Raw genomic sequence first — 13,503 nt, 5'->3', positions numbered from 1 at the left:
TTTTCTATTCAATTCACATTTATTTGTATAGCGCTTTAACAATTGACATTGTCTCAAAGCAGCTTTACAGAACAAAAACATAAAACAAAAGGTTAATATAAAGATTAATATAATACAAAAATACAAGATTAATATTAGATATATTTAAATGTAAATATTTATTTAAAATTTACTAATCAACAAAGTCATAATCAGGAAACTTACCATTTTCCAAACTTGATGGTGTGATGTGCCTCGCTTGAAAAGTCAAATTTGTGCAAATGAAAGTTTGCTGTGTAAAAAGTGTGGTGTGTGTTGTGTAAAAAGTGTGGTGTGTGTTGTATGAAAAGTGTGGTGTGTGTTGTGTAAAAAGTGTGGTGTGTGTTGTGTAAAAAGTTTGGTGTGTGTTGTGTAAAAGGTTTGGTGTGTGTTGTGTAAAAAGTGTGGTGTGTGTTGTGTAAAAAGTGTGGTGTGTGTTGTGTAAAAAGTGTGGTGTGTGTTATGTAAAAAGTGTGGTGTGTGTTGTGTAAAAAGTGTGGTGTGTGTTGTATGAAAATAATAACGTATGCTGTGTAAATCGTGAATAGTATAAGTGTCTCTAAATAGTCGCTCGCTCGATGAAGTTCGCTCACTGTGTTTAAATTTGCATGTAAACAATTTAAATGTAAACGGTGATGATGTCATTGTGTTCCGGATCATCTATGACATCACAGGACTCATCCTACAGCATCCTTCAGTGTTATACACTACACTACTAACATATGTAACCATATGTTTACCTCTAAAACCACAACACAACATGACAATCATTTTATTCTATTCAACACGTCCTGACTAGTATTTTAAGATATGAGCGGCTCAGCCCCAAGAGGCCTCGCTCTAATGTTTGTGCTAAAATATATTCACACTGGTATCTTCATGCTTTAATCACAGTCTATATATCTGTGTAAATCTCAGGATTATCTGATTTCTAAGAACAACAATGTGAATCTATCAAATGAAGTGAAGTTATTAGGTTTCTTTCCTCCTCATGCTGCTTTTTTATTCTTTGTCATATTGACATTACTACAGTCAGCTATCAGGACAGGAAAGATCAGCTCAGCCACCACTTTCACTCCAACACTTTCACAACAATCACTTGATCTTATTTTACCTTAAAATAGATTTTTTAATCTATTCTACTGTTTTATGATTTATTTCGTTGTATTTTATATTTCTAAAGCCCCCTATTTTGACCCTATTCTGTAGGATTATATCTTTTATAAAACAGACTCTTGTAAATAGCAGCTCACTGCATGTGGTATCCTGTATGATTGTGTGTGTGGATAGAAATGTTAGGAGTGGAGTAACTGCCATATCACATGTAACTGCCATACAACGTGCATATGGTTATCCTTATGTGACAATCTCATCCAATACTATAAACAAAGTGAAATTAATGCAGCAAAAAGAGAGAAACAAATTAAAAGACAACAAAGACAGAAAGCAAGGAAAAAGTAAGCTGTGGAAAATAAACTACAAGAAATAGGGAAACTGTTATATGACATAAAGAAATTGAATATATCTGATTAAAACCATGAAGAAGAAGATCCAGAAGGAAGCTGATTCAACCCAAAGAGGAACAGACACTGTACCTAGACAGTTGGATCAAGACCCATCATTTTGCTGAAAGAAGATTATAGAATTGTTATAAGTTTTCTTTTCCATTTTATAGAATGACAAGTTTCATTTACCTTTATATGAATTTATGTAACAATTGTGTGATTAAGAAATGATATAATGTTCATTAGTATGTTTAGATATTAAGACAGAAAGTAACAGTGAAAGCTTAAAAGGAAATCACAAGGTTTTGTGTCAGCAGCTTTTGCCAGCAGAATAAGGACACACAGTCAGCCGTGCAGCTGAGGAGACTTCTCAGGATGTTTTGCAGAAGCATGAGATCATGAGAGACCTGACAGGATGCTGACAGAAGCAGAATGACCGTTATGAGATCATACTAATAAATGGTATAAATAGGGTTTTAGAACCAGTTATCAGTGAGCATTCACCTTGAGGCAAGTTTGTTTTCAAGTTACCACTGGTTATCTGCTGCAATAGATAAATAAAACCATGACACTGTTTGCTCTAATCCCGTCTCTGTACCTGTTCTTCCGTGCCCCATCTTTCAGAGTGCCCTACAACACACACACATAAAAAAACACACATACAAAAACATACACAAATATCAAGTAAATAGTCAAGTCAAGAAGCTTTTATTGTCATTTTAACCATATATAGCTGTTACAGTACACAGTGAAATGAGACAACGTTTCTCCAGGATCATGGTGCTACATTAAACAAAGACAGAGCTAAGGTCTTAGTAAGTTAATCCTAGATACATAAAGTGCTACTGTGCAACCTGGTGCAAACAGTGCAGGACAAGACAAACAAGACAGACAAGACAGTGCAGGACAAAAGACAGTGCAACAAAAAATTGCAAGACAATACACAAAAGACAAACAGAAACAGCGCCAGTGTAAATACTGTATGTTCAACAATATATGTATTTAGTGTAGGTCTGTGCAGTCCATATATTTGATGTGTGTGTGTTGTGCTCAGTACAGTTCAGTTATTAAGGAGTCTGATGGCTTGTGGTGTAAGTGTCCATGATAGAAGGAAGAGAGACTCCAGTGATTTTCTCAGTGAGGGCTAAATGAAGGGCCGTGGCAATGGCATCGTCCCTGGAGCGGTTTGGACGATACGCAAACAATAGGGGGTCCAGTGAGGGAGGTAATTGGGTCTTGATGTGCCTCATGACTAGCATGACAGCAGCCTTCCATGGGTTAACTTTGCATAGAGTTCTCCTCACGTCGGCCGTGGATAGACAGAGTACCTGCAAAGTCCACATACTGATGGAATTTAGGGAGCACTGACTTGAGATTTGCATGATTGAAATCTCCGGCGATGATAAACAGTCCGTCGGGGTGAACATTCTGCAGATCGCTAATAGCCCCATATAGCTCACTTAGCGCCTCTTTAGCATTAGCGCCCCTTTAGCATTAGCGCCTCTTTAGCATTAGCGCCTCTTTAGCATTAGCTCCTATTTAGCATTAGTGCCCCTTTAGCATTAGCGCCTCTTTAGCATTAGCGCCTCTTTAGCATTAGCTCCTATTTAGCATTAGTGCCCCTTTAGCATTAGCGCCTCTTTAGCATTAGCGCCTCTTTAGCATCAGTGCCTATCTAGCATTAGCGCCTCTTTAGCATTAGCGCCCCATTAGCATTAGCGCCCCTTTAGCGTTAGTGCCCCTTTAGCATTAGCGCTCCATTAGCATTAGCATCTCTTTAGCATTAGCGCCTCTTTAGCATTAGCCCTGGGGGAATGTAAACTTAGACAATGTAAACATTGGTGAATTCCCGTGGTAAATACAAAAATGGCCTGCATCTAATCGTCACAAACTCTACTGACGATGAGCAGTAACTAGAAACAAGCACAGAGCTCTTACACCATTCAGTGTTGATGTAAACACACACCTGTCAACCTGTTTGCACATTTGCCTCTTGCACATTCCTGTGTATCTTAATATTTAAGACTACAGTATAATGCACATATGCACATTGCCTTTTGTACATCCCTGTGTATCTTAATATTTAAGACTACAGTATAATGCACATATGCACATTGCCTTTTGTACATCCCTGTGTATCTCAATATTTATGACAACAGTTTACTTTCATGCACACTATTTTTCATTCTATATTTAACTCCACAGTATACATCTTCTTTTATATTTTATTCTTATATGTTTATTGTTTACTTTTATTTCACTTTTTTTTCATCTGTGTTGTATTTTTTAATAATTGCACTGTCCATGGAGCGGACCTGATTCACATTTCACTGCTGGTTATATATGCTCTATATAATTGTGTATGTGACAAATAAAAATGTTGAATCTTGAATCTAAATGAAGTGATCCCTTCCAGCTGAATGGCGGCGTCCGGAACTCTGTGTCTGACCCATGTCTCTGTGAAAACAAACACGCAGCAGTTATAAAACTCTCGCCATGTAGCGCATTCGAGTCGGATGTAGTCCAGTTTATTGTCCAGGGAGCAAACATTGGAGAGTAGAATGGACGGGAGAGCCGGCCGGCTAGGGTTTGTTTTTAGCCTATAGCACGGACAGCACCGATCTTCCACTTCCTCGTGCACCGCTTATGGCGTACCCTCTCCTGGTCTCCGGTATCAGGTGACACCGAGGACTGGATGCCTGGTTTCTCCACAGCAAGCTGAGGTCATGAAGCCTTTCCATTACATCATCGTGCAGGTTGGTTGTTGCACGATTTCTGTATTTTATTAGTTCCTGGTGGTTGTATACACCGGTGTCTCTGGTGTCCATGTATTGGAAATAGTCGGGTTAAAACAATCCATTGAATAAATTAATACCCACATGCCACATGAGCTCTAGCCTCCCGGCTTGCTGGTGGAAGTCCATAGATCAAGTCAAGAAGCCATTTCAACCATATATAGCTGTTACAGTACACAGTGAAATGAGACAACGTTTCTCCAGGATCATGGTGCTACATAAAACAAAGACAGAGCTAAGGACTTTGTAAGTTAGTCCTAGCCACATAAAGTGCAACTGTGCAACCTGGTGCAAACAGTGTAGGACAAGACAAACAAGACATTGCAGGGCAAACAAAAAAAAAAAAATACAAGACATTACACAAAAGACAATACACAAAAGACAAGAAACAGAAACAGCACTGACCAGTGTAAATACTGTATGTTCAACAATATTGCATGTGCAGAAATACTGGAATGAACACAGTGTTATAGCAGCAGTTACCTGAGATATTGTAAAGTATTGTGCAAAACAGCAATCGACTAATATGTGAGACAGAATGTGCAAAGAGCAAAAAAACAGTGTGCATTTGAAGTGTGTGTATTTAGTGTAGGTCTGTGCAGTCCAAACAGTTGATGTGTGTGTTGTGCTCAGTACAGGTCAGCTCAGTTATTAAGGAGTCTGATGGCTTGTGGAAAGAAACTGTTAAACAGTCTGGTCATGAGGGCCCGAATGCTTCGGTACCTGTTTCCAGACGGCAATAGGGTGAAGAGTGTGTGTGAGGGGTGTGTGGGGTGAAGAGTGTGTGTGAGGGATGTGTGAGGTGAAGAGTGTGTGTGAGGGGTGTGTGGGGTCATACACAATGCTACTGGTTTTGTAAATGTCCAAGATAGAGGGAAGAGAGACTCCAATGATTTTCTCAGCTGTCCTCACTATCCGCTGCAGGGTCTTGTGATCCCATCTACCAACATTGGCTAATTTGTAGACTACTCATGTGTGTAGATGTTTTTCAAACACTGTAGTTTTCTCAGTGGCTCTAAACAGCATGGAAACATAGTTTCTGAAAATGATTGTTGTGGTGGTCTTTTCTTTAAATGCATGTTTTTAAGGATTAGGAATAACACTACGACAATAAAGAGGAGACAAGACTCGTTAACATAAAACAGCATTTACTGAATCTTCCATTCTTTGTAAAAAAAATAACAAGAATCATGTTTAAACAACATTGAATTAATTATCAAGGAAGAAGAAGAAGGGTTCCTTAAAGCAATGATCAGACCCTCTTTAAGTCTTCGCTTTAACTCATTCTTCTTGTCCAGCCATTCCTGATCTTCTGCTCTGCTAGTTGCTCTTTTGTTTTAGACAGAGTAATAATCAGCTGCTTCCTTCCCACAATCTTCCCATTCATCTCCCTGATAGCTGTGTAGGCTTCATCTTTAGAGGAATATGTGATGAATCCATATCCTTTTAACATCAAAAACTGTACAAGGAGATACAGAAAGCAAACAATGAGCATTACACACACTAAAATATATATAAAACAGAACAGCTTTGCTGTGTTAGTATCAGGGAACTGTGATTGAACCCCCTATAGTCCATATATACATCTTATCTATCTATACTGATCAAATTTCAGAGAGCAGCTATACAAAATACAGTGTATGGAAAAAACACATGTCTCCTAAAAGAGAGAGTAAGGGGAAGTGAACACAGTGTATTGGGAAAGGAAGAAACTGGAGGGATTAGTAGTTCACCTTTGCTCTGCTGATATTCCCAAACTTGAGGAACTCCTTGTAGAGGGGATACTCGTCAACATTAGAGTCCAAACCCCTGATAAACAGCTCAACTCCCTGCAGAACAGAGGGCAAAGTTCAGTTAACATCCAGTGTGTTAAAGAAATCAATCAATGAAACAGAAAAATAAACAAATTCACAAAGCAGCATGTAAAAGTGAGTACAGTGTGCCTCTAGCTTCATGATAATCAGATCACATTAGCAGCACGTCCCCATGTCCATATACGGACACAAAGGCACGTCCTCTCAGGTCTGAGATGTACAGACAGATTTTAATGCTGTACCTTTGGGTTTGGTGTGCTGTAGGAAGTCTTCTGTTTCCAAACATCCACTGCCTCCTCCCTCTGCTCTATCTTTTTCTTTTTAGCCAAGTCCTCAACTTTTTCTTTCATTTCTATGACCTCTTCAATCTTGTCCTTCTTAAGACTGTCCTTTTTCTTGCTGACCTCCTGCTCCTTAAGCTTCTCTGCCTCCTCCAGCTCAGTAACCACTGCATCCATAATTTCTCCCCATGTCAGTTGTGGAGGAGACGGTGAAGAGTCGATGGCCGCAGCGTTATCGGCCTGGACAGGAGGCAGATCCGAGGCCAGTTGAGGTTCAGGCTCAGGTGGAGACAAAGTCTCAGACAGACCCACAGGGTTGGGTTGTGACAAAGTCTCAGGTGGAGACACAGACTTCACTTGATACAAAGTCTCAGGAGGAGACACAGGGCCGGGTTGAGACAAATTCTCAATTGGAGACAAATGGTCGGGTTGAGACATGGTCTCAGGTGGAAGTTCAGGCTCCAGTTGAGGCAAAGTCATTGCGGGAGACACAGATTCAGTTGGACATGCAGGTGCGGGTTGAAACACAGATTCAGGCAGAAATACAGGCGACAGAGTCTCAGGTGGAGACACAGGCTCCAGTTTTTCTTCTTCAACAGTCTCCACAGTTGGGGGTTTGGGGTAGACGTCGGGTGGCAGGACGTGGTAGTACTCTTCGCAGTCCACGGGCTTGTACACAGGGTAGTACACAGGGTAGTACACGTGGTCATACATGGGGTCGTACATAGGGTTGTACACAGTGTTGTAGACGGGGTCATACACGATGTCATAGACGGGGTCGTACACGTTGTCGTACATGGGGTCGTACACAGGCTCGTACACAGGGTCATACATGGGGTTGTCCACAGTGTCGTAGACAGTGTCGTACACGGGTTCGTACACGGGGTCGTACATGGGGTTGTCCACAGTGTCGTACACGGGGTCGTAGACGGGGTCGATGTTGACTGGGATGTGTACAGAGTCAGGTGTAGTGGCAGGCACATACACTGTTTCTTCAGGTTGGAACTGAAAGAAGAAACAGAGTTGGCTTTTAGAGAAACTGATAGTTTCAGAAAAACAAAAAGAAATGAACAGGTTCATACTGAGGCTTACTGATGAAAATAATGACATTTCTCATGAGAAACAGACCTGGATCTATTACTTATTATACTGTATCTTCCACTTCTGTGTTAAATCATCATGTCTAAGGCTTTACTGCTCCCTAAGACAATAAGCTACTTGTCTTACTATTTATTATCAAATGAATATAAATGTAAGTGAATATTAAACTATACAAACTTAATATTAAACTAGACAGTATGAATGTTTAAATAAAATGGATCCTGATGATCAAATTAAACTTTTTCTATTCAATTCACATTTATTTGTATAGCGCTTTAACAATTGACATTGTCTCAAAGCAGCTTTACAGAACATAAACATAAAACAAAAGGTTAATATAAAGATTAATATAATACAAAAATACAAGATTAAAATTAGATATATTTAAATGCAAATATTTATTTAAAATTTACTAATCAACAAAGTCATAATCAGGAAACTTACCATTTTCCAAACTTGATGGTGTGATGTGCCTCGTTTGAAAAGGCAAATTTGTGCAAATGAAAGTTTGCTGTGTAAAAAGTGTGGTGTGTGTTGTGTAAAAAGTGTGGTGTGTGTTGTATGAAAAGTGTGGTGTGTGTTGTGTAAAAAGTGTGGTGTGTGTTGTATGAAAATAATAACGTATGATGTGTAAATCGTGAATAGTATAAGTGTCTCTAAATAGTTGCTCGCTCGATGAAGTTCGCTCACTGTGTTTAAATTTGATTGTCAACAATTTAAATGTAAACGGTGATGATGTCATTGTGTTCCGGATCATCTATGACATCACAGGACTCATCCTACAGCATCCTTCAGTGTTATACACTACACTACTAACATATGTAACCATATGTTTACTTTTAAAACCACAACACAACATGACAATCATTTTATTCTATTCAACACGTCCTGACTAGTATTTTAAGATATGAGCGGCTCAGCCCCAAGAGGCCTCGCTCTAATGTTTGTGCTAAAATATATTCACACTGGTATCTTCATGCTTTAATCACAGTCTATGTATCTGTGTAAATCTCAGGATTATCTGATTTCTAAGAACAACAATGTGAATCTATCAAATGAAGTGAAGTTATTAGGTTTCTTTCCTCCTCATGCTGCTTTTTTATTCTTTGTCATATTGACATTACTACAGTCAGCTATCAGGACAGGAAAGATCAGCTCAGCCACCACTTTCACTCCAACACTTTCACAACAATCACTTGATCTTATTTTACTTTAAAATAGATTTTTTAAACTATTCTACTTTGTTTTTATTTTGTTGTATTTTATATTTCTAAAGCTCTATTTTGACCCTATTCTATAGGATTATATCTTTTATAAAACAGACTCTTGTAAATAGCAGCTCACTGCATGTGGTATCCTGTATGATTGTGTGTCATCAATAGAGTTCAAATTTCATTATAAAAATTGTGACCATAGACGCTTTTAAAAGCTGATGTCTTAATAAACATTGGTGGAAAGAGTTACTGAAAATTTGTACTCAAGTAAAAGTGATGGTGTTAAAAAGGTACTTAAGTACAAATGACTCTTTATAAAAACTACTCAGAGAACAAGTAACTTTTTTGTATTGATGAGACTTACACACCGAGTATCCCGTTCGGAACCCCGTTTATTAACTGCTTACGGTGTTACACACAGTCACAACTTAACTGTATTGGTAGCGTTACACTGCCCTCTAGTGGCCATCATATACAATATACACATCTCTATACATTTTTAGCTGGTGATATTTATTGAATTATCAGTAACTGCTGAATCAGACAAGATCCAGACAACAAAACACATTTTATAAAAGTCACTAAAAACACTTTTTTGTTTTTAAATGTTTTGTTTTTCGTTCAAATCCAAGGCTTTTCATTGGTCCGTTAAGATGAGATGTTTTAATGTGTCGTTCACGAACCATGACTCGAGAATAACGAGTCGACTCAGGGAGTGATTCATTCATTTTGTGAGTGAGGTTTTAATGATGTTCAGTTATTAATTTCTAATTCTATTTTATTGAGCTGGAATTTTAGAGCTGATTATTTAACAGCACTTTTACTGCTGCTGTGTGTCTTTTACACCAACATTTATTTACTGTGATTAAAAACTCAGACCATTTGTGCAACATTTGGAAGATGTATTTTTATTCATTTTTATTAGGGTTCATTAAAGCAATGAACAGACGCTCTTTAAGTCTTCGTTTTAACTCATCCTTCTTGTCCAGCAATTCCTGATCTTCTGCTCTGCTAGTTGCTCATTTTTTTTAGACAGAATAATAATCAGCTGCTTCCTTCCCACAATCTTCCCATTCATCTCTTGATAGCTGTGTAGGCTTCAGCGGTTGGAGTGGTGGTTGGAGTGGTGGTTGGAGTGGTGGTAGGGGTGGTTACTGTAGTTGGCGAAGGGCTCGGAGTGCTGTAGACAACCGTTGGTGTAGGACTTGGTCCTGGTACGACTGTGAGAAAAGCACAGCATTGGTATTTTCATCATTTCATAAATTTATTTTATTATTTGTACTGTATAGTCACATTTGTCTTACCCTCTATGAATTCAGGGTTGATCTCCAGACCGTTTATTTCATTTCTGCCATTGATGGCTTCCATAAACAGATATTTAACCACCATATCATTGATTTTTTTTGTGTAGAACACCAGGGTGGCATGAACAACCACAGATCCAGACATGTCACTAGACGTAAAGCCACAGAGAGGTAATCGTTATGCAGGGTTTTAATCTGGATAACTCGCTAAAAAATTTGTCAGTGGTTGATCTGGAGATTTCCTCGTAACCTTGACAAATACCTGATGCAGTGTAATAACAGCTCATGAGTTCATCTGTGCTATGTACAGATGGTAAAGCACCTAAATACAATGATATGACCAGTCTGTGTGATAACAGTTGGCCTGAGAATAGATCAGATAAAAAAAACACTTATACAACCGTTCTGTTGCTGATTAAAAGGATTTCGTTCTGAAAGGATGAGGGTTGATATCATTTTAGAGTAGATGTTGTTACTGCATGCAAAGGCCAAGTGTTGTAGATTAAGTTTACTGTTATAATAAGGATCAAGAAGTGAGGAATAATCTTTAATTAATAACTTAAACACTGTGTACACAAAGAGGTCTGATCCCTACGTTAGATCTCATGTTGGAAATGTTCTTGTTTGTCAGAAACGTTCACTCACATTCAGTGACCTTTTTATCCTGGAGTACAAGATACAGGCTTGTGTACTTATAAAATAAATGCTGTTGCTAGAGGAGGAAGTAGTCAGAGATTTAAAGTCATACCTGAATTCCATGTCTGTTACACCTTGATAAAATGCACTTGTGACACAATTGGGGCAGCCGTAGACATCGTAGAGCTGGGAAGAAAGAACAAGTTCACAGTTAGAGATGCTTCAATCTGTTTAGATTTTTAAATATATATATAATTCTATATCAAGGTGGATTTCATGAACAAAATATGTCTCAATAACCCAGGTGACATTTCTAGCCTTTTTCATCACAGTTCTCACATTGTGTCAGTGGTGGATTTGTTTAACAGTTTGCTCTCACTGAGTCATGAATCTGAACTTATGTACTGTATTTAGGATTTTGTACAATAGAATTTTATGCAAATTGGCAGAATGATCAGAAAACCTTTGCTGAATGTTTCCTTTACATTGTTGTCAAATTGTAGGCTGATTATAGCAAGAGACCAGTGACTGGAAATAAGTAATATAGAAATGTCCTAATGAAGACATTAAGAAGGTAAATCTCTCACCACACTGCTAACTTCCTCATACATGAGTTTATAGTCTAAATCATCAGGGTTGAGGAGGGAATCATTGAAGACACGGTTGGTGATGTCCATAGTGAGGACACACATGAACGGTGTGTCCGTGTTCGATGGTGTTAACGTCACCAAACTTGCACCTTCAGCAGAGCCTGTAGTGGGAAAAAAGAAAAACATACATACATATTGCCTTTTATATATTTACTGTGACAGAATGATCTAAGGACAGTAACTTAGTATTTATTAAATAATACTGTTTTATTTATTCAGATATTAAGATTTCTACTTAAGAATGAAACCTGAGCAGTTATTAAACCTCGTTGCTAAAATGTTTAAATGCTTCAAAAATCTGAATAAATTACCAATTTTCATGTTTGTGTGTATAAATTGTTGGTATATATGAAATATTTACACTTTCTCAATTCAGATGTTTGTATTTAAAACAGTGTTTTCTAGAAAATCTATTAAAAAACTAAAATAATGTTTTAATTGCAGAAGGTTTCCGCAAAATTTTCATCTCTATTCAACAAAGCTGACTTTTCAGAATAAATATTTTTTATTTCACATTAGTATTTATTATTTCTTAATATTTTATTTATTTATTTATTTATTTATTTATTTATTTATTTATTTATTTATTTGCTTTATTTTTTATTGCTGTACTCTACAGACAAATGTAAAACGTTTCACAACATTGAGGAATAACTTCATTTACTCCTAACTACAAGCATTATTATTAATAATTGTAATAATAAAGATATGAACTGACTGATATTGAGTGTTCTAATATGTCTTCAAACTACAGGATTAATAACTTAATGTAACAGCATGAGTTTCACCCTAACCAGATACCTTACCTGACATCACCAACACGGCGATGCAGAGAGCCGCCCATGTGCACCGCATCACAGAGACCTCCATCTGGAAGAAACGCAGGAAAGCTAGTGTTGGATGTGGAGGTGAAATATTCAGAGACGACAAAGCACGAAAGCTCAGCTTAATAAAAGTCAAAACGATCTGAATGTGAAGCAGCTGATATCCCTTATGAAGAGGGCGAGATCCGGAAAGAGGTGTGGCTAAACAATAAAAAACTTTTTTTTCTGAATGAACACTTATATAACATGCTCCTGGAACTGACTCATTTACTGGAATCATGGCTGGTTTGTTTGATATAAAACATTATCTACATCATCTTATGTCAATAATTTATTGGGCCTCAAATTTTCGGTTTTATTGGTCATATTTCCAATTTTTAAACCAGATGATTAATTTTTAATTTTAAAGACGAAATCCTTTATCAGCAGAAAAACAATGAGCCTGAAAGATTGAATTAAACATCGAATGTAACTGTAACGATGTGTTTAGTAAATTTCACTCCAGTTTCTATTAGTTTAGGAGCTTATCTCCAACATCTATGGAGCACAAGGAATGCTATTAGTGCTGCAGTCAAGGTGAAAAGATAGTGACAATGATACAGCACACACAGTGGGGTATTTACAGAAAAGCACTTAAAGCGCTGCACCACACTCCCTCCAATCCTCCAGCACTACTCGACTGGTCCCAAGGAAAGTACGCATCAAGACTCTTCTCTGTTCCGGCATCTCAGTTATGAAGTGAACTGCACCTAAAAGTCCAAACATCTGATACTATCGCAGTGACAGCTAAAGGCCTAGCGGTTTAAACTTAAAGTTATCTGTGCAGTTCTTTCTAAATTTCTGCCCAACAGCGTTTTTAGACTGATAGTAATCTTATTCCGCGACCTATTGAAGCAGCATCCATGTATTTATTCATACAGAGTTTTTTCATACAGAGTTCACAACAATCATTTGATCTTATTTTACTTTACAGTAGATTTTTTAATCTTGTTTTTATTTAGTTGTATTTTATATTTCTAAATCCTCCTTTTTGACCCTATTCTGTAGGATTATATCTTTTATAAAACAGACTCTTGTAAATAGCAGCTCACTGCATGTGGTATCCTGTATGATTGTGTGTCATCAATAGAGTTCAAATTTCATTATAAAAATTGTGACCATATACGCTTTTAAAAGCTGATGTCTGACACAGTCAATAACAAGGACACTAATCCATGTATTTACTTTAATAAGGCTGATACTTTTCACCTGACTACACAGTAAAAGAAGAAAAACTTTTTCCTTTTTTCCACATACATTATTTACCAAGATTTTTTAGCTCTGTGGAATTCTGATGTCCATCCATCTTTGCTGCAGAACCT

This window comes from Tachysurus vachellii, chromosome 3 (genome assembly GCF_030014155.1).
Source record: "Tachysurus vachellii isolate PV-2020 chromosome 3, HZAU_Pvac_v1, whole genome shotgun sequence".
Classification (NCBI taxonomy): Eukaryota; Metazoa; Chordata; class Actinopteri; order Siluriformes; family Bagridae; genus Tachysurus; species Tachysurus vachellii.
The sequence above is the reverse complement of the archived record's forward strand: the minus strand, read 5'-3'. Positions refer to the sequence as shown.